Source organism: Syngnathus floridae, unplaced genomic scaffold (genome assembly GCF_059516105.1).
Source record: "Syngnathus floridae isolate MCC-2025c unplaced genomic scaffold, RoL_Sflo_1.0 HiC_scaffold_64, whole genome shotgun sequence".
Lineage (NCBI taxonomy): Eukaryota > Metazoa > Chordata > Actinopteri > Syngnathiformes > Syngnathidae > Syngnathus > Syngnathus floridae.
Window position 1 is genome coordinate 196,263 of NW_028284093.1, and position 21,751 is coordinate 218,013.

General features: G+C 46.3%; 1 long non-coding RNA gene across 1 annotated transcript; it reads left to right on the top strand.

Annotated features, from left to right (window-relative positions):
• The first annotated feature begins 836 nt into the window (after positions 1 to 836).
• Positions 837 to 2,858, top strand: LOC148378120 (uncharacterized). The gene is made up of 3 exons (XR_015856168.1): positions 837 to 997; positions 1,121 to 1,198; positions 2,763 to 2,858. It is a non-coding gene; the product is annotated as an uncharacterized LOC148378120 (long non-coding RNA).
• Positions 2,859 to 21,751: the final 18,893 nt, after the last annotated feature.

Sequence of the window (21,751 nt, forward strand, 5' to 3'; positions counted from 1 at the left end):
GGTGGCCATGCTAACCAGTGCGCCATTATGTCAACGCATAATAACTAAGTCTACTGGTCAAAACAGCGGTTACTATATGACGTCGCTACGTCGTGGTCACGTGACGCAGACAAGACGTCAATGGACGTGGGCAGAGTTAACTTGTTTAAAAGGGAGTAGGCAGAAGAAATATTTAATTTATTTAAATCTATTTTGAGTGCACACCATTATGCCAATGCATAACAACTGTAAATCTACTAAACAAAACAGCGGTTGCTATATGACATCTGCCACGTCGTGGTCACGTGACATACGTGACGTCGATGGGCGTAACTTTCGCCGGAATTCAAATCCGCGGGGAGAGTTAACTTGTTTAAAAGAGAGTGGGCAGAAGAATTATTTAATTTATTTAAATCTATTTGGTGTGTGCGCCATTATGTCAATGCATAACAACTGTAAGTCTACTAAACAAAACAGCGGTTGCTATTTGACGTCTGCCACGTCGTGGTCACGTGACGCGGACGTGACGTCGACGCCTACTTTACATCCCACCGATCACAGGACTCCTCGGCTGCATAACCGTGCCCCCTTCCCAACCAATCGGATTTGCTATACGCGAAAACGACGCCAATGGAAAGAGCTTCCGCCCAAATTTAAATCCGTGGGCGTGGCTCGCAGCAGGAAGTAGGAAAATGGCGGCGATGTTGACAAAGACACAGCGGATGGTAACATACGACTAACAAGAGAAATATTTTTATTTTCTGCTTGCAACTGGACCGTCCAGAGCGTACACGGTAAGTACAACTCATCGTTTTTAAAAAGAAGTACTTTTGTTGCCCTGAAAAGCGAGTGAGCGTGGCGTTTGTGGGGGACGTCGAATTTCGACGATTCTTTCTGGTCAACGGTTGTAAATGATTGTGTTGATTAAAAAAGAAAACTTGATGTAACTCTACTTTTAACTGCCGTTTCAGATAGATTTGGAATTGCATCACATCCAATTTTGCCTAGAGCGTACACGGTAAGTAACACTCGTTGTGTTTAAGGAGATTTACGTTTGTAATAGCAGAAGTGTAGCCGCGTTGCGTTGTACGTGTGAATGTTGGTCCGGGCGAAATGTTAATGTTTAATTTCATTCCTTTAGGTTCCACGGTGTTTGTTGGCTGCAAGTTTTCCACTGCAAGAAGAGGCTCATATCATTGACCAGGAGCGAGCTACAATGGTGAGTAGCCATAACATTTATGTTAAACACTTCCTATTTCATGTCTAACAGTACTTGATTTAACAAATAACCATAAATAAATACAGTGTGGGCACTGAAGTTAACATATGTGATTATACTGCCTAATCTGTCACCGAGTAGATTGTTGCAAAGTAATATAAGATCCAAAGTTGTAATTCAGAATAGTTTTCAAAAGAAGGCCATTAGAATTATATACAAGTCTGATTACCCTGAACAAGCTATTAATTAAATCACAAATTCTTCAATTCAAAGATTTGGTAGATTATCAGACAAATAATGTCTAACAGTAATTGATTTAACACATCACGATAAGTAGATTGAGTGTGGGCACTCTCAAGTTAACATATGTGATTATACTGCCCAATCTGTTACAGAGTATGTTGTTGCCAAGTAATGTAGAATAGATCCAAAGTAGTAATCCAGAATAGTTTTGAAGAGGCCATTAGAATGATAAACAAATCTGATTACCTTGAACATAATAACAAGCTAAGTGTTTAATATGTCCTATGAAGTCAAAATTGGGCACCATCATGTGGTGAAATTTGGAATTGCATCACATCCAATTTTGCCTGGGAACAAACAGATTACATAAATCTTAGTTTTGAATAAGCCACTCCTTCTCAAACAAGTAAACTCTGCCCATTTTGCGCAGTAGATGTTCTGTTAATATCTAGTATTTATACAAAGTCATAATTTAAATTGCTTTCAACCTTCATTCATCGGTTCAACCAACATTACTCGCTCTTATTACCAACTTGTATTGATTTAACTAAGCGTTTAATACTTCCTATCAGGTCTCAAATCGAGATTTGGCAAAATACAATTTCAGCAAATCCAATTTTGCCAGGGAACAAAAATAGATTAAATAAACTAAATAAGTCCTCTTCCCATTAAATAAATCAGAAAAGTCTGTCTTGTAACCAGTCCTCTTCAAACAAGTAAAGTCTGCCCATTTTGTGCCGTAGATTTTGTGTCTATGCCTAGTATTTAAACAAAATCATAATTTAAACGACTTCTTTCCTTCATTCACTTTGGAAATTTGGAATTGCAGCAAATCGAATTTTGGCAGGGAACAAAAATAGATCAATTAAACTAAATAAGTCTTCTTCCCATTAAATAAATTAAAAAAGTCTGTCTTGTAACCAGTCCTTTTCAAACAAGTAAAGTCTGCCCATTTTGTGCCGTCGATTTTGTGTTAATGCCTAGTATTTATACAAAATCATAATTTAAAGGACTTCATTCCTTCATTCACTTTGGAAATTTGGAATTGCAGCACATCAAATTTTGCCTGGGAAGAAAAGTAGATTAAATAAATTTAATAAGTCTTACTACTTCCCATTAAATAAATTAAATACGTCTTACTTGTTCCCACTCCTTTTCAAAACAGTAGTTTAAAACGAGGGCCCTTCACTCAATCTTTAACCTCAACCCCGCACGTTGTGTTGTATCTGTGAATGTTGGTTGTGGCCAAATGATAGTTTTCTTTCATTCGTTTAGGTTCCAAGAAAACTTGATGTAACTCTACTTTTAACTGCCGTTTCAGATAAGCGGGTATTACGTCGCAGTCAAATGCCGCGGATATGACGTAATTGCCCGAACCTCCGCCAAAATTCAAATCTGTTGGCGCGATGGCCGTGAGCCACTGAGCAGCGACGATTATCAACAGAAATATCTTTATTTTCTGCTTGCAACTGGACCGTCTAGAGCGTACACGGTAAGTAACACTCATTGTGTTTAAGGAGATTTACGTTTGTAATAGCAGAAGTGTAGCCGCGTTGCGTTGTACGTGTGAAAATTGGTCGAGGCGAAATGTTAATGTTTAATTTCATTCCTTTAGGTTCCACGGTGTTTGTTGGCTGCAAGTTTTCCACTGCAAGAAGAGGCTCATATCATTGACCAGGAGCGAGCTACAATGGTGAGTAGCCATAACATTTATGTTAAACACTTCCTATTTCATGTCTAACAGTACTTGATTTAACAAATAACCATAAATAAATACAGTGTGGGCACTGAAGTTAACATATGTGATTATACTGCCTAATCTGTCACCGAGTAGATTGTTGCAAAGTAATATAAGATCCAAAGTTGTAATTCAGAATAGTTTTCAAAAGAAGGCCATTAGAATTATATACAAGTCTGATTACCCTGAACAAGCTATTAATTAAATCACAAATTCTTCAATTCAAAGATTTGGTAGATTATCAGACAAATAATGTCTAACAGTAATTGATTTAACACATCACGATAAGTAGATTGAGTGTGGGCACTCTCAAGTTAACATATGTGATTATACTGCCCAATCTGTTACAGAGTATGTTGTTGCCAAGTAATGTAGAATAGATCCAAAGTAGTAATCCAGAATAGTTTTGAAGAGGCCATTAGAATGATAAACAAATCTGATTACCTTGAACATAATAACAAGCTAAGTGTTTAATATGTCCTATGAAGTCAAAATTGGGCACCATCATGTGGTGAAATTTGGAATTGCATCACATCCAATTTTGCCTGGGAACAAACAGATTACATAAATCTTAGTTTTGAATAAGCCACTCCTTCTCAAACAAGTAAACTCTGCCCATTTTGCGCAGTAGATGTTCTGTTAATATCTAGTATTTATACAAAGTCATAATTTAAATTGCTTTCAACCTTCATTCATCGGTTCAACCAACATTACTCGCTCTTATTACCAACTTGTATTGATTTAACTAAGCGTTTAATACTTCCTATCAGGTCTCAAATCGAGATTTGGCAAAATACAATTTCAGCAAATCCAATTTTGCCAGGGAACAAAAATAGATTAAATAAACTAAATAAGTCCTCTTCCCATTAAATAAATCAGAAAAGTCTGTCTTGTAACCAGTCCTCTTCAAACAAGTAAAGTCTGCCCATTTTGTGCCGTAGATTTTGTGTCTATGCCTAGTATTTAAACAAAATCATAATTTAAACGACTTCTTTCCTTCATTCACTTTGGAAATTTGGAATTGCAGCAAATCGAATTTTGCCAGGGAACAAAAATAGATCAATTAAACTAAATAAGTCTTCTTCCCATTAAATAAATTAAAAAAGTCTGTCTTGTAACCAGTCCTTTTCAAACAAGTAAAGTCTGCCCATTTTGTGCCGTCGATTTTGTGTTAATGCCTAGTATTTATACAAAATCATAATTTAAAGGACTTCATTCCTTCATTCACTTTGGAAATTTGGAATTGCAGCACATCAAATTTTGCCTGGGAAGAAAAGTAGATTAAATAAATTTAATAAGTCTTACTACTTCCCATTAAATAAATTAAGTACGTCTTACTTGTTCCCACTCCTTTTCAAAACAGTAGTTTAAAACGAGGGCCCTTCACTCAATCTTTAACCCCAACCCCGCACGTTGTGTTGTATCTGTGAATGTTGGTTGTGGCCAAATGATAGTTTTCTTTCATTCGTTTAGGTTCCAAGAAAACTTGATGTAACTCTACTTTTAACTGCCGTTTCAGATAAGCGGGTATTACGTCGCAGTCATGTGCCGTGGATATGACGTAATTGCCCGAACCTCCGCCAAAATTCAAATCTGTTGGCGCGATGGCCGTGAGCCACTGAGCAGCGACGATTATCAACAGAAATATCTTTATTTTCTGCTTGCAACTGGACCGTCTAGAGCGTACACGGTAAGTAACACTCATTGTGTTTAAGGAGATTTACGTTTGTAATAGCAGAAGTGTAGCCGCGTTGCGTTGTACGTGTGAAAATTGGTCGAGGCGAAATGTTAATGTTTAATTTCATTCCTTTAGGTTCCACGGTGTTTGTTGGCTGCAAGTTTTCCACTGCAAGAAGAGGCTCGTATCATTGACCAGGAGCGAGCTACAATGGTGAGTAGCCATAACATTTATGTTAAACACTTCCTATTTCATGTCTAACAGTACTTGATTTAACAAATAACCATAAATAAATACAGTGTGGGCACTGAAGTTAACATATGTGATTATACTGCCTAATCTGTCACGGAGTAGATTGTTGCAAAGTAATATAAGATCCAAAGTTGTAATTCAGAATAGTTTTCAAAAGAAGGCCATTAGAATTATATACAAGTCTGATTACCCTTAACATAACAACAAGCTATTAATTAAATCACAAATTCTTCAATTCAAAGATTTGGTAGATTATCAGACAAATAATGTCTAACAGTAATTGATTTAAAACATCACGATAAGTAGATTGAGTGTGGGCACTCTCAAGTTAACAGATATGATTATACTGCCTAATCTGTTACAGAGTATGTTGTTGCCAAGTAATGTAGAATAGATCCAAAGTAGTAATCCAGAATAGTTTTGAAGAGGCCATTAGAATAATAAACAAATCTGATTACCTTGAACATAATAACAAGCTAAGTGTTTAATATGTCCTATGAAGTCAAAATTGGGCACCATCATGTGGTGAAATTTGGAATTGCATCACATCCAATTTTGCCTGGGAACAAACAGATTAAATAAATCTTAGTTTTGAATAAGCCACTCCTTCTCAAACAAGTAAACTCTGCCCATTTCGCGCAGTAGATGTTCTGTTAATATCTAGTATTTATACAAAGTCATAATTTAAATTGCTTTCAACCTTCATTCATCGGTTCAACCAACATTACTCGCTCTTATTACCAACTTGTATTGATTTAACTAAGCGTTTAATACTTCCTATCAGGTCTCAAGGCAAGATTTGGCAAAATACAATTTCAGCAAATCCAATTTTGCCAGGGAACAAAAATAGATTAAATAAACTAAATAAGTCTTCTTCCCATTAAATAAATCAGAAAAGTCTGTCTTGTAACCAGTCCTCTTCAAACAAGTAAAGTCTGCCCATTTTGTGCCGTAGATTTTGTGTCTATGCCTAGTATTTAAACAAAATCATAATTTAAACGACTTCTTTCCTTCATTCACTTTGGAAATTTGGAATTGCAGCAAATCGAATTTTGGCAGGGAACAAAAATAGATCAATTAAACTAAATAAGTCTTCTTCCCATTAAATAAATTAAAAAAGTCTGTCTTGTAACCAGTCCTTTTCAAACAAGTAAAGTCTGCCCATTTTGTGCCGTCGATTTTGTGTTAATGCCTAGTATTTATACAAAATCATAATTTAAAGGACTTCATTCCTTCATTCACTTTGGAAATTTGGAATTGCAGCACATCAAATTTTGCCTGGGAAGAAAAGTAGATTAAATAAATTTAATAAGTCTTACTACTTCCCATTAAATAAATTAAATACGTCTTACTTGTTCCCACTCCTTTACAAAAAAGTAGTTTAAAACGAGGTCCCTTCACTCAACCTTTAACCCTATTTATTCACCTTCTAGGCTAAGTGTTAAAGGCTAAGTGTTAAAGGCTAAGTGTTAAAGGCTAAGTGTTAGAGGCTAAGTGCCAGAGGCTAGGCGCCAGAGGCGAGTTTTTGTGGGCTGAAGTTTTAGTGGGGTTAGTGTGAATACAATCCAAAAGAATACAACAGAATACAATACAATAGAATATAATACATAGATTAAATTCAATAGCTCTTACTACTTCCCATTAAATAAATTAAATACGTCTTACTTGTTCCCAATCCTTTTCAAAAAAGTAGTTTAAAACGAGGGCCCTGCACTCAACCTTTAACCTCAACCCCGCACGTCACATTGTGTTGTATCTGTGAATGTTGGTTGTGGCCAAATGATAGTTTTCTTTCATTCGTTTAGGTTCCACGGTGTTTGTTGGCTATGTTTTCCACTGTCAGAAGGATGAAAATACAAAGTACAACGCTTGGACGTGGGCGAAGACGTCACCGGTGAGTCCTTCCTTCCTATTTATTTACCTTCTAGATGCTAGAGGCTAAGTGTTAGAGGCTAAGTGTTAGAGGCTAAGTGTTAAACACAATACGAACAACACAACGATACTGCACTGAAAAACACGATACCGCACTGAGAAACACGATACCGCACTGAACAACACGATACCGCACTGAACAACACCATGCCGCACTGAACACCATGCCACACTGAACAACACCATCCCGCACTGAACAACACCATGCCGCACTAAACAACACCATGCCGCACTGAACAACACCATGCCTCACTGAACGACACCATGCCGCACTGAAAGACACCATGCCGCACTGAACGACACCATGCCGCACTGAAAGACACCATCCCGCACTGAACACCATGCCGCACTGAACAACACCATCCTGCACTGAACAACACCATCCCGCACTGAACAACACCATGCCGCACTGAACAACATTATGCCGCACTGAACATTATGCCGCACTGAACAACACCATGCCGCACTGAACAACACCATGCCGCACTGAACAACATTATGCCGCACTGAACAACACCATGCCGCACTGAACAACACCATGCCGCACTGAACAACACCATGCCGCACTGAACAACATTATGCCGCACTGAACAACACCATGCCGCACTGAACAACACCATCCTGCACTGAACAACACCATTCCGCATTGAACACCATGCCGCACTGAACAACACCATCCCGCACTGAACAACATTACGCTGCACTGAACAACACCATGCCGCACTGAACAACACCATGCCGCACTGAACAACACCATTCCGCACTGAACAACACCATGCCGCACTGAACAACATTACGCTGCACTGAACAACACCATGCCGCACTGAACAACATTATAACGCACTGAACAACACCATCCCGCACTGAACAACACCATGCCGCACTAAACAACATTATGCCGCACTGAACAACACCATGCCGCACTGAACAACACCATCCTGCACTGAACAACACCATTCCGCATTGAACACCATACCGCACTGAACAACACCATCCCGCACTGAACAACACCATCCCGCACTGAACAACACCATGCCGCACTGAACAACATTATGCCGCACTGAACAACATTATGCCGCACTGAACAACACCATGCCGCACTGAACAACACCATGCCGCACTGAACAACACCATGCCGCACTGAACAACATTATAACGCACTGAACAACACCATCCCGCACTGAACAACACCATGCCGCACTAAACAACATTATACCGCACTGAACAACATTATGCCGAAATGAACAACACCATGCCGCACTGAACAACACCATGCCGCACTGAACAACACCATCCTGCACTGAACAACACCATCCCGCACTGAACAACACCATGCCGCACTGAACAACACCATGCCGCACTGAACAACACCATGCTGCAATGAACAACACCATCCCGCACTGAACAACATTATGCCGCACTGAACAACATTATGCCGCACTGAACAACATTATGCCGCACTGAACAACATTATGCCGCACTGAACAACATTATGCCGCACTGAACAACACCATGCCGCACTGAACAACACGATCCCGCATTGAACAACACCATGCCGCACTGAACAACACCATCCTGCACTGAACAACACCATCCCGCACTGAACAACACCATGCCGCACTGAACAACATTATGGCGCACTGAACAACATTATGCCGCACTGAACAACACCATGCCGCACTGAACAACACCATGCCGCACTGAACAACACCATGCCGCAATGAACAACACCATCCCGCACTGAACAACACCATGCCGCACTGAGCAACACCATGCCGCACTGAACAACACCATCCCGCACTGAACAACACCATGCCGCACTGAACAACACCATTCCGCACTGAACAACACCATGCCGCACTGAACAACATTACGCTGCACTGAACAACACCATGCCGCACTGAACAACATTATAACGCACTGAACAACACCATCCCGCACTGAACAACACCATCCTGCACTGAACAACACCATGCCGCATTGAACAACACCATGCCGCACTGAACAACACCATCCTGCACTGAACAACACCATCCTGCACTTAACAACACCACCCCGCACTGAACAACACGATCCCGCATTGAACAACACCATCCCGCACTGAACAACACCATGCCGCACTGAACAACACCATTCCGCACTGAACAACACCATGCCGCACTGAACAACACCATGCCGCACTGAACAACACCATGCCGCACTGAACAACACCATGCCGCACTGAACAACATTATGCCGCACTGAACAACACCATGCCGCACTGAACAACACCATCCCGCACTGAACAACACCATGCCGCATTGAACAACACCATGCCGCACTGAACAACACCATCCTGCACTGAACAACACCATCCCGCACTAAACAACACCATGCCGCACTGAACAACATTATGGCGCACTGGACAACATTATGCCGCACTGAACAACACCATGCCGCACTGAACAACACCATGCCGCACTGAACAACACCATGCCGCACTGAACAACACCATGCCGCACTGAACAACATTATGCCGCACTGAACAACACCATGCTGCACTGAACAACACCATGCCGCACTGAACAACACGATCCCGCATTGAACAACACCATCCTGCACTGAACAACACCATGCCGCACTGAACAACACCATGCCGCACTGAACAACACCATTCCGCACTGAACAACACCATGCCGCACTGAACAACACCATCCTGCACTGAACAACACCATCCCGCACTGAACAACACCATGCCGCATTAAACACCATGCCGCACTGAACAACACCATCTTGCACTGAACAACACCATGCCGCACTGAACAACACCATGCCGCACTGAACAACACCATGCCGCACTGAACAACATTATGCCGCACTGAACAACATTATGCCGCACTAAACAACATTATGTCGCACTGAACAACACCATGCCGCACTGAACAACACCATGCTGCACTGAACAACATTATGCCGCACTGAACAACACGATCCCGCATTGAACAACACCATCCCGCAGTGAACAACACCATGCCGCATTGAACAACACCATGCCGCACTGAACAACACCATGCTGCACTGAACAACATTATGCTGCACTGAACAACACGATCCTGCATTGAACAACACCATGCCGCACTGAACAACACCATCCTGCACTGAACAACACCATGCCGCACTGAACAACACCATGCCGCACTGAACAACATTATGCCGCACTGAAAAACACCATGCCGCACTGAACAACACCATCCCGCACTGAACAACACCATGCCGCATTGAACAACACCATGCCGCACTGAACAACACCATGCTGCACTGAACAACATTATGCTGCACTGAACAACACGATCCTGCATTGAACAACACCATGCCGCACTGAACAACACCATCCTGCACTGAACAACACCATCCTGCACTGAACAACACCACCCCGCACTGAACAACATGATCCCGCATTGAACAACACCATCCCGCACTGAACAACACCATGCCGCACTGAACAACACCATTCCGCACTGAACAACACCATGCCGCACTGAACAACACCATGCCGCACTGAACAACATTATAACGCACTGAACAACACGATCCCGCATCGAACAACACCATCCTGCACTGAACAACACCATGCCGCACTGAACAACACCATGCCGCACTGAACAACACCATTCCGCACTGAACAACACCATGCCGCACTGAACAACACCATCCTGCACTGAACAACACCATCCCGCACTGAACAACACCATGCCGCATTGAACAACACCATGCCGCACTGAACAACACCATCCTGCATTGAACAACACCATGCCGCACTGAACAACACCATGCCGCACTGAACAACACCATGCCGCACTGAACAACATTATGCCGCACTGAACAACATTATGCCGCACTAAACAACATTATGTCGCACTGAACAACACCATGCCGCACTGAACAACACCATGCTGCACTGAACAACATTATGCCGCACTGAACAACACCATGCCGCACTGAACAACACCATCCCGCACTGAACAACACCATGCCGCATTGAACAACACCATGCCGCACTGAACAACACCATCCTGCACTGAACAACACCATCCCGCACTGAACAACACCATGCCGCACTGAACAACATTATGGCGCACTGAACAACATTATGCCGCACTGAACAACACCATGCCGCACTGAACAACACCATGCCGCACTGAACAACACCATGCCGCACTGAACAACATTATGCCGCACTGAACAACATTATGCCGCACTGAACAACACCATGCCGCACTGAACAACACCATGCCGCACTGAACAACACCATGCCGCACTGAACAACACGACGTCGCACTGAACAACACGACGCCGCACAGAACAACACGACGCCGCACAGAATAACACAATACCGCACAGAACAACACAATACCGCACAAACAGTTTTAGATAATATTACGTCGCAGTCATGTGACGCGGACATGACGTCAATAGGCGGAACTCACGGCAAAATTATAATCCGTGGGCGTGGCTTGCAACAGGAAGTAGGAAAGCGGCAGTTCTGGCAAACAAGACACAGCGGTTAGTAACACGATGACTAACAAGGCAAATATTTTTGTTTTCAGCTTGCAACTTGACCGTCTAGAGCGTACAAGGTAATTACAACTGTTTTTTTTTAGCCCTGAAAAGCGAGGGAGTGTGGCGTTTGGGAGGAATGTCGAACTCGGCGTCTGCTTCCAGCCACAGACGCCAAATTTCGACGATTATTTCGACTGGTCAACGGTTGTAAATTATTGCGTTGACTAAAAACTTTATTTAACTCTACTCTTAACTTTGCCGTTTCAGATATGCGGGTATTACACCGCGGAAATGACGTCAATAGGCTGAACTCTCGCCAAAATTCAAATCTGTGGGCGCAATGGCCTTGAGCGAGACACCGGATACAAACACGACGATTATCAACAGAAATATCTTTATTTTCTGCTTGCAAGTGGACCGTCTAGAGCGTACACGGTAAGTACAACTCATTGTGTTTAAAAAGATTTACGTTTGTGTAGTTTGCGTTGCGTTGTATCTGTGAATGTTGGTTGAGGCTAAATGTTAATGTTTAATTTCATTCCTTTAGGTTCCACGGTGTTTGTTGGCTGTATGTTTTCCACTGCAAGAAGAGGCTCGTATCATTGACCAGCAGGAGCTACAATGGTGAGTACCCCTTTCGTCTTCCATTTATGTTAAACACTTCCTATTTCATGTCTAACAGTACTCGATTTAACAAATAACCATAAATAAATACAGTGTGGGCAGTCACGTTAACATATGTGATTATCCTGCCTAATATGTTTATCACAAATATGTCACTAATCACTAATATGTTTATTTGTTTATCACAACACCTTTGGACCTTCAGCAATCGATTATTTCCCTTCATCTACATAGAGACAGAACGATGGTGTCTTAAACATCTCATTCATTTCACCAAATAACTTCACGCAGGTGGATAACGGCCGTCTCGGTCACGCTATGTTGCGTGATGCAGTTTTGAAGAACCAAATGCATTTATTCAATGAATAAGTCAAGCTAGTTCTATGTTTATGATGTTGTAAGTTACGGTACCGATTGAAGTTGAGTTCGAAGCCAGTGGAAAACAGCGCTGCGTTTGTGCTCTCCAGGTACAAATGTTGTGATCTCTGACTGACGACCGGGCGAGACTCGAGTAAGAGATGTCCAAACGAGCTCCGGCAGGGCGGGCCAAGGCGGAGCGAACGGACGCCCTTCAGGCCGCCAATGACGAGCTGAGAACCAAACTGATGGACGTCCAGTTAGAACTTCAGCAGGAGAAGAACAAGGTGAAAACCTCAACAGACAGACACTGCCTGCCTCCCTGCCTGCCTCCCTGCCTGCCTCCCTGCCTGCCTCCCTCCCTCCCAGTTTTCCCGATGTAGATTAGACATGCGTGTGCCATGACTGTGTCAGCCTACATCAACAAATGCACCGAGGACGTCAGCACCACTAAGAATATCATCACCCGGGGCAACCAACGACCCTGGATGACTGAGGAGGTACGTCAAACGCTACGAGCGCGGAACTCTGCCTTCAAGTCTGGCGACAAGGAGACACTGAGGACAGCGAGAGCCAACTTGAACCGTGCCATCAGGATAGCGAAGCGAGACCGCAGTCGAAAATTTCAGGATCGTTTCCACGACGTCAAAAACATCAGGAGTATGTGGCAAGGCATACGGGCGATTACAGACTACAACTCACCCTCCCCCCCCCCGGTGGGTGTAGTTGATGCTGACTTTCTAAATGGTCTAAATAATTTCTTTGGGAGGTTCGAGGCACTAAACGGCACTCCAGCAGTTAAAACTGTCCCCCATCAGGAAGAGGAGGTACTCTGCCTTGACTCCGCCAATGTGTTGAAGACCCTGAGGAGAGTCAACCCCTGTAAGGCCCCTGGCCCCGACAACATTCCTGGGCGTGTGTTCAGGGAATGTGCAAGTCATCTGGCTGGGGTCATCACAGACATTTTTAACACCTCGCTGGGCCAAGCCACAGTGCCGGCGTGCTTTAAGACTGCCTCCATCATTCCGGTGCCGAAGAAACCTCAAATCACCTCATTTAATGATTACCGGCCTGTTGCACTGACTCCGGTTATGATGAAGTGCTTCGAAAGGCTGCTTAAAGGTCACATCGTTTCCAGACTCCCCCTATTATTTGACCCGTTCCAGTTTGCCGACCGGCAAAACCGCTCCACTCAGGACGCCATCTCCTCCGTTCTTCACCTGAGCCTGGCTCACCTGGAGGAGAAGAACACCCATGTGCGGAGGCTGTTCCTGGACTTCAGCTCAGCGTTTAACACCATCATCCCACAGCATCTGGTAGGAAAATTGGAACACCTGGGCTTCAACACCCCCCTTCGCAACTGGCTGCTAGACTTCCTCACCAACAGACCTCAGTCAGTCCGGGTCGGACAGAACACCTCTGATGTCATCACCCTCAGCACAGGCTCCCTTCAGGGCTGCGTCCTGAGCCCCCTGCTGTGCACCCTGATGACACACGACTGCGTCCTCAGGTTCACCACCAATCACATCGTGAAGTCAGCAGACGACACAACGGTGGTGGGGCTCATCAGAGACAACAACGACCTGGACTACAGAGAGGAGGTGGAGCAGCTGGTGGGCTGGTGCAGAGAAAACAGCCTGATCCTGAATGAGGAGAAGATGAAGGAGATCATCGTCGACTTCAGGAAAAAACAGCCTCACCACGCTCCACTGATCATCAACAGCTCAGCTGTGGAGGTGGTCAGCACCACCAAATTCCTGGGGGTCCACATCACAGAAGACCTCACCTGGACTATGAACACTACGGCACTGGTCAAGAGGGCACAGAAGCGCTTGTACTTCCTGCGGAGGATGAGGAGAGCCCACCTGCCCCCACCCATCATGAGGACGTTCTACAGGAGCACCATAGAGAGCATTCTGACAAGCTGTCTCTCTGTGTGGTGTGGAGGCTGCACCGCCTCCGATTGGAAGAACGTGAGGAGAGTGGTGAGGACAGCAGAGAGGATCATAGGGGCTCCTCTTCCCTCCATTCAGGACATTTCATCTCAGCGCTGCATGTCCCGTGCCCGTAACATCATCAATGACCCATCACACCCCCACCATGGACTGTTCTCCCTGCTGCCCTCTGGGAAGAGGTTTGCAGCATCCGCTGCAGGTCCACCAGGTTCTGCAACAGCTTTTTCCCTGCTGTCATCAGACTGTTGAACACTAGAACTGTTGAGCTCTAAACTGAACTCTGCATCACACATTCACAGAACTGTACTTTATGACACTACGGACCTCTATCTTGCACTATCTCGCACTACCAACTTTACTGAACTTGTATAAACCCTTTAAATAGAAGTTTAATACATGGTTTAGCATTCCTCTGCACACTCTTGAATACTGTTTTGCCTACTTGCACTATTGCATAATTATCACTGCTGCACTTTATACTTATTTTTAATATATATATATATATATATATATAGTATATATGTATATATATATATTTTCATAGGATATGTTACTTCTATTCAACTGCAATATCACTACTTTGTTGTAAGACGTATGCAACGGAATTTCGTTTTGTATGCACCATGTGCAGACAAGATGACAATAAAGTTTGTCTAAGTCTAAGTCATGTCAGGTCAGCTGTCTGGAGAGAGAGAGAAGTCAGGACCTGCGGGCGGAGCACCACCGTGCCACCGCCGCCATGACGGAACTCAAAAGCAAACTCCATGAGGAGAAGCAGAAAGAGTTAGCCATTACCAGGGAGACATTACTGCGGCAGCATGAAATGGAGCTGATGAGAGTGATCAAAATCAAAGATGGAGAGATCCAGCGACTGAATGCCTTGGTCCTCAGCCTGAGGGACGGCTCCATGGACAAGGTGATCCGCTCTATCCGTGTCTGACTATCCGCACGCCACGTCGGGCTTCGATGCGGCCGCTACCGTATTGTGTAGCTTGTCCCCAGTAAGCGTCGCGGCGCTCCGTTGCGGTCTCAACGGCCCGGTGTGGCGCAATGTCTGCTCAGGTGAGGAGGGGGGGCGCTTTGCTGGCGGAGGTGGAGGAGACGCGGCGGTGTCGGGAGACCGAGCGGTGTCGCCTCCACCAGGAGCGCGGAAGAAGCCCTGGCAGCGGCCCAGCAGGCCTGGCAGTCCCGAGCGGCCGAGCTCCGATCGGCTCATCACCAGCATCGGGAGGAGCTGAGCCGAACCAAGAGAGACTGCGAGAGGGAGATCCGCCGACTGGTAGGACTGATCAGATGCGCGGTGCGTGGCTATGTTCCCAATTTCGTTGTATACCTGCAGTGCAATGACACCTAAGGCATTCTATTCTATTCTATTTCACAAGAAGAAAATGTCCGGTTGCTCGCTTCGCTTTTGTCACAGCAAAGGTGTTCTAGTCGATTCCAGAAAAAAATTGGCCGGTTGCTCTCTTTGTTTTTGTCACAATTCTGGCAAATGAGTTTGCCCGCCTGCCTGAGCGCTCCCCGTTTGTACATCCAGACGGATGAGATCAAGCTGAAAGACAGAGCGGTTAGTGTTTTGGATGAAGCCCTGGGGCCGGCCACGTCCACCGCCTTCAGCTGCAGACTCAGGCTGCCGAGCAGCAGATCGCTGCCCTGAGGGATTCCCAAAGGGCGGGCCTAAACTACCCTGGAAGTGGGGTCAACGCCGCTACTAGCAATCCTCTTCATTGCGTAAGCCACCTCATCACACACTTGCAGTACGCATGACTTAGTTCGTTGCTGGAGGAAGGTAGCACAAAAACAGTTTTGAACTTTGAACGAGTGCTTGTGTGTGTGTGTTGCGGGGCGTTTTCAGTCTCAGGAGGATCGGGACACGCGACGGTTTCATCTGAAAATCGCTGAGCTCAGCGCAGTCATCAGGAAACTGGAGGATCGAAACGCCCTGCTTTCTGAAGAGCGCAATGAACTGGTAATTTATTGACGGCACGCTTGAAGGTTTGCGCTACGTTTGATGCGCGCCATCCAGCGAGGCACCCATTGCGCTTGCTTATTAGTTGAGCGGCGCGGCGAGTCGGTTGCCTGGTAGATGTCTTTTATTGGGAGCCAAAGCCACGATTCCGTTCAAACCGATGCAAAAGGAATGGATACGTTCTGGCCCGCGTGTTGTGCGTCTTTCACATCCCGCACTTCATGCTTGCAGCTAAAGCGACTGAGAGAAACAGAAAGCCAGTTTCTGCCACTCCTGTACAAAAACAAACGCCTGAGCAGGAAGAATGAAGAACTCTCGCTGGTGCTGTGTCGCCTTGAAAACAAAGTGCGCTTTGTCACCCAGGAGAACGAGGAGATGGCAAGCTTGGTAAGTCGACGCGGACAACGGCGGCGTGCCAACAGAGTCCACTGCATTTGTGTTCCACAGAGAAGGCCTAGTTCGCTCAATGACCTGGACCGCGGTTGCGGCCAGCAGGACGGTGAAATGGAGTTCCTTCAAGTTGTGGAGCAGCGGCACATCATCGACGACTTGTCCAAGGTCTTCAGGCAGGCGACTCGGTGCACGTACGGCAGCGCCGCGCTCGCTCGCTGTCGCCAGGAAACCTTTTCCGTCCAAAGCTTGGCCGGCGGCCGCCATCCAAAAAATTGGCCCCTTAAATTCCGACCTTTCAAGCAGGAGCATTGTGCGCACGCGTTTGAACACGCTTTAGACTTGTTTTGCCGTTTTCAGCAGCTCAAAGCTCCCGTTTTGTCAGCGCCTTTGCCACTCGCTGTGCGCTGAAAACGACGGACTTGCCCGGCTGCTCAGCCCGTCAACCATGAGCCGCGAGCGCGACGTCATTGTCCGTAGGCAGCTAGTGGCAAAATGCACCCTGTTAGAGTTGCGCTCGCTCCAACTTATTTTGCAAGAACCACACGGGAGACAAGTAAGTTCTTTTGGACACCTGCAGGTGGAGAGTCCATCCGTTGTACGAATGAAGTCTGACTCTCGGCTCCTGCACGAGCATTTTAATTAAGAGAAACAGGGTGGGTGTAAGAGTGGATTGAATAGAGGAAGCCCTTGACCTCTAGTCAAAACATAGCAAGGGGTGTTTTACGACTTTGTGTAGGAAGGGATAAGCGATAGGGATAAATAAGGGATAAATAATATTATTTATTACAGGTCGCAGTCAAAGTCAAAGCAACACAATGATACGATAAAGATAATCTGGAAAACCCTGACACACCCTGTAGTTGTCACTTTTGGAAAAGACGAGCGTCCCTCCAATCATCGCCGGTGACGTGTTTTTCAGGCTCTGGAGACAGGAGCTCATGTCAGAAATGTCATTGTGAGTCGCGTTTGTTTCTGCGCCGGAGCCGTTCGTTCCCTTTGCATCCAAAGAATCTCAAAGGCGGATTATTTGTGTCGACAGGAGAGAGATTTGCTGCTACGATACCGACGTCGAGAATCTCTGAGGAGGAACAAAGCGTGAGGTCCTGCAAGGTGAGTCTGTTTGTTTGCGGCTGCTTGGTGTTGCGCAAGATGAAATGGCCTTTTTCTCGCTATCGTTCCTCTCGTCGATTCATCGTGAGGTGTCGCTTCAGTTTGTTCAGAGAGATGTTTGCTTCCGCGCCCGCAGGTCATCGAAACATTTTACGGCTACGACGAAGACGTGTTGGTGGACTCGGACGGATCGTCCTTGTCTTTTCACACCGACAGAACCCCCGACACGGAACCCGAAGAGGTAGCCCGCCATTTCTGCCAGCGTATTGGCACCAAACATTCCTCTTCAGCCTGGAATCGGACTCGTCTTTGCGTCGCGGGTGCTTTGTCGCCGGTCTGACTGATTCTGGTACTAGTGCTGTGTTGCATTGGTGTGTGCATGAAGAGGCGGAGCTTCGCTACCGCCAGCTGACGCAAGAATATCAAGCGCTGCAACGAGCCTACGCTCTGCTAGCCCAGACCAGCGAAAGGGGACTACGACGCCGAGAAGGAGATCAAGGTGGCGCCCCTTCCCGCAACCCCCGGCCGGGTCGCAGCCTCCCCGTTCTCACCCAGCCTCGGGTGTTCTCTGGTCTGAAAGGAGGAGGAGGAGCCTCCCTCCTCCTCCTTTCAGACCAGAGAAAAGCTGATGGTAGAAATGGGTCACTATCAAAGCAGAGTAGCAGATCTGGAGTCAGCGCTGAAGCAACAAGGACAGGTAAGCTCATCAATGAGCACACCTTTTTCTCAGACAAAATAGCTACATTCTTCAGTCACTCATCCGTCTGGCATTACTGGACCAACCCCCCCCCCCCCCCCCCCCCGAACGTGGCTGGGAAAATGCGGAGAAAAGCAAATGTCATTTTCCAGTCAACCAAAGAATTTGTGGATGAAAATGACACAACATTCCAAAGCTGTCCACGCGTTTGTCTCTTCTAGAATGTCAAGTGGGTGGAGGAGAAGCAGCTGCTGCGTCAGAGCAATCAGCAGTTGGCCGAAAAGGTGACGGAAAGAAAGGCGCTGGGCGGAGTCGCTTGGCGTCACACCTGTCGGGAAGCCCCGCAGATGAGGTCTGACTGTCTTTTCAGGTCAGGCGGATGGAGGCGGAAGAAGCGCGTCTGAAAGAGCACATCCAGGATATCCGAGACCAAAACGAACTGCTTGAGTTCCGCATCCTGGAGCTGGAGGTGGGAAGACTCGCACAAGCGTGTTGAGGCCAGAGATGTGACGGACGGACGGACGGACGGACGGATGCATGCCTCTGCCTTTCAGGAGAGGGAGTGGCGCTCCCCCGTCTTGAAGTTTCTGCAAGTCCGTTTCCCAGACGGCCTCAGCCCTTTGCAGATCTACTGCGAGGCCGAGGGCGTGAGCGTACGTAAGGCGTCCCTCGCAACCCTAACCTTAACCCGAGGTCCCAGAACACCTTACATTGCTCCTTGCGCCTTTCCCCCGGACATCGTCATCAGTGATCTGATGAAGAAGCTGGACATCCTGGGCTATAACGCCGTAAGTGTATGTCGAACTCCTTATGTTCGCACTCCACGAGACTCGGCGGCTCAAATGTGACTTTTGGAAGGCTTTGCGCTGAAAGAAGCTTGTTGACGCTGTGCCTTTGGGCTCTTGCAGAATCTCACCAACGAGGAGCAGGTGGTCGTGATTCACGCCAGGACCCTTCTCACCCTAGCCGAGAAGGTAACGCGCACGTCCACGCACGCTCTCGCATTCTGCTTATGTGACAGCAGCCTTTCCTCAGTGGTTAGAATACATCAAAGTGACCAAGTCAGCACTTCAACAGAAGATGTTGGACATTGAAAGTGAGAAGGTAGACAGACACGCGACATCAGCCAAGGGGAACTCCGGCAATGTGCCCCAACAATTCTGACCTTGAGCTGTGCTAGGATATGTTCTGCAAGCAGAAGGGCTACCTGGATGAAGAGTTGGACTTCAGGAAGTGTTCCATGGACCAGGCTCATAAGGTAAGCCGCCCTCAAATCTCCCGCCGGACCACTGATGGACGAGGATTGCGGCCCAGAGGATCCTGGAGCTGGAGGCCATGTTGTACGAGGCGCTACCGCAGCGGGACTGCCCCGCCACGGACGGCGAAAAAGCCAGCCACGCTGGCGTGAATGACGTGCTGACGGCGGATCAGAGAGAAGAGCTTAGGAGCGCCGTGGACCAATGGAAGCGAGCCCTGATGTGCGAGTTGAGGGAGCGCGACGCTTGCATCCTCCAAGAGAGAATGGATCTGCTGCACAGCGCGCAACAGGTAAGGGCCCAAAGCCAGCCCGGCACTTACTTGCACGCTTACTGGCTTTTGAATGCCACTTTCCATTTGTCCGTCCTAGAGGAACAAAGAGCTGAAAGAATTCATCGAAGCTCAGAAGAGACAAATCAAACAATTGGAGGAGAAGTTTCTGTTTCTCTTTCTATTCTTCTCCTTGGCCTTCATTCTGTGGCCCTAACACCAGCTGGTGAGTGAGCTCCAGCGGCACCGCACTCGACACCTCCGATACACTGCCAGCCGGTCTCAGACGTTGGCAGACGCTCCGATGCCAACGTATACCCCCCGCCACGGTGACAGAGGCACCGCGTCACACCGGCGCTCATCCAATCAGAAGGCAGGAAAAGCAAATTCACATGCAGGGCACTTTTGAACCAGAAGAGAGCGCCACAAAAAACGGTTGTTGCCCCAAACGCGCACTAAAAAGGGTCAGAATAACAAGAGTCCCACTGGCCAGCCGGGGCCACCCGTCCAGCTGTTTCTTCAGGGGGGAAAAAAATTGGAGTCACCGGTGAGTACATTTTGCATTTAGCTCTGCTTTTCTGCTTCTGTCTTCAAGTGTGTGGCATCCTGCGATCAAAGAGTCAGCCAACCCCAAAGCGGTTGACCTCAACGTCCCACCACCATGCCTACCAGAGCAGGTGACGTGATGCTTTGGACATCCTTCCGTCTCAGATGCCCAAAAGTACTCTTTGCCACATCTGCGGCAATACGGTGTCTTTTCAAAGGTGCAAATAAATCCAGCGTGGGCGGAACACGCACGTCTTCGGTTTTTCCCGCTTTGTTTGTGTGACAGCTGTTGTGAAAATTTTATACAAATAAAGTTGTATAGTACAGGTTTGGCCAAGCCGCAACTCCCGAACCGCATGCGGCTCTTTTATGTTCATATCAACATTTGTGTGTGTGTGTGTGTGTGTGTGTGTGTGTGTGGGGGGGGGGTTGTGCGTGTTGGCTTCACTTGAGTTCAATTTGGTATTTTGGTCAAAAGCGCATGTGGTGAAATTCCACAAAGTAGGATGGGCAAACACATTTCTTTAAACTATGAGTGTCAATTGGGCTCTCGAAATGGCAGGGAAAAGATGCACAGCAAAACAAAAATACGTAGATGAACACAGGACGTTTTAATCAGAGTGGGAAAGTTTCTATTTTTTGTTGAACGTGATGGCAAACCATTCTGCCTGATATGTCAGACCTCAGCGCATTTCAAAGATTCAAATCTTCAGCGCCATGCACTTCAGCTCACTCCATGCTAACATTGATCAGGCGTCGAACCCGCATCATCATGCTTAAGAGGTGGCCATGCTAACCAGTGCGCCATTATGTCAACGCATAATAACTAAGTCTACTGGTCAAAACAGCGGTTACTATATGACGTCGCTACGTCGTGGTCACGTGACGCAGACAAGACGTCAATGGACGTGGGCAGAGTTAACTTGTTTAAAAGGGAGTAGGCAGAAGAAATATTTAATTTATTTAAATCTATTTTGAGTGCACACCATTATG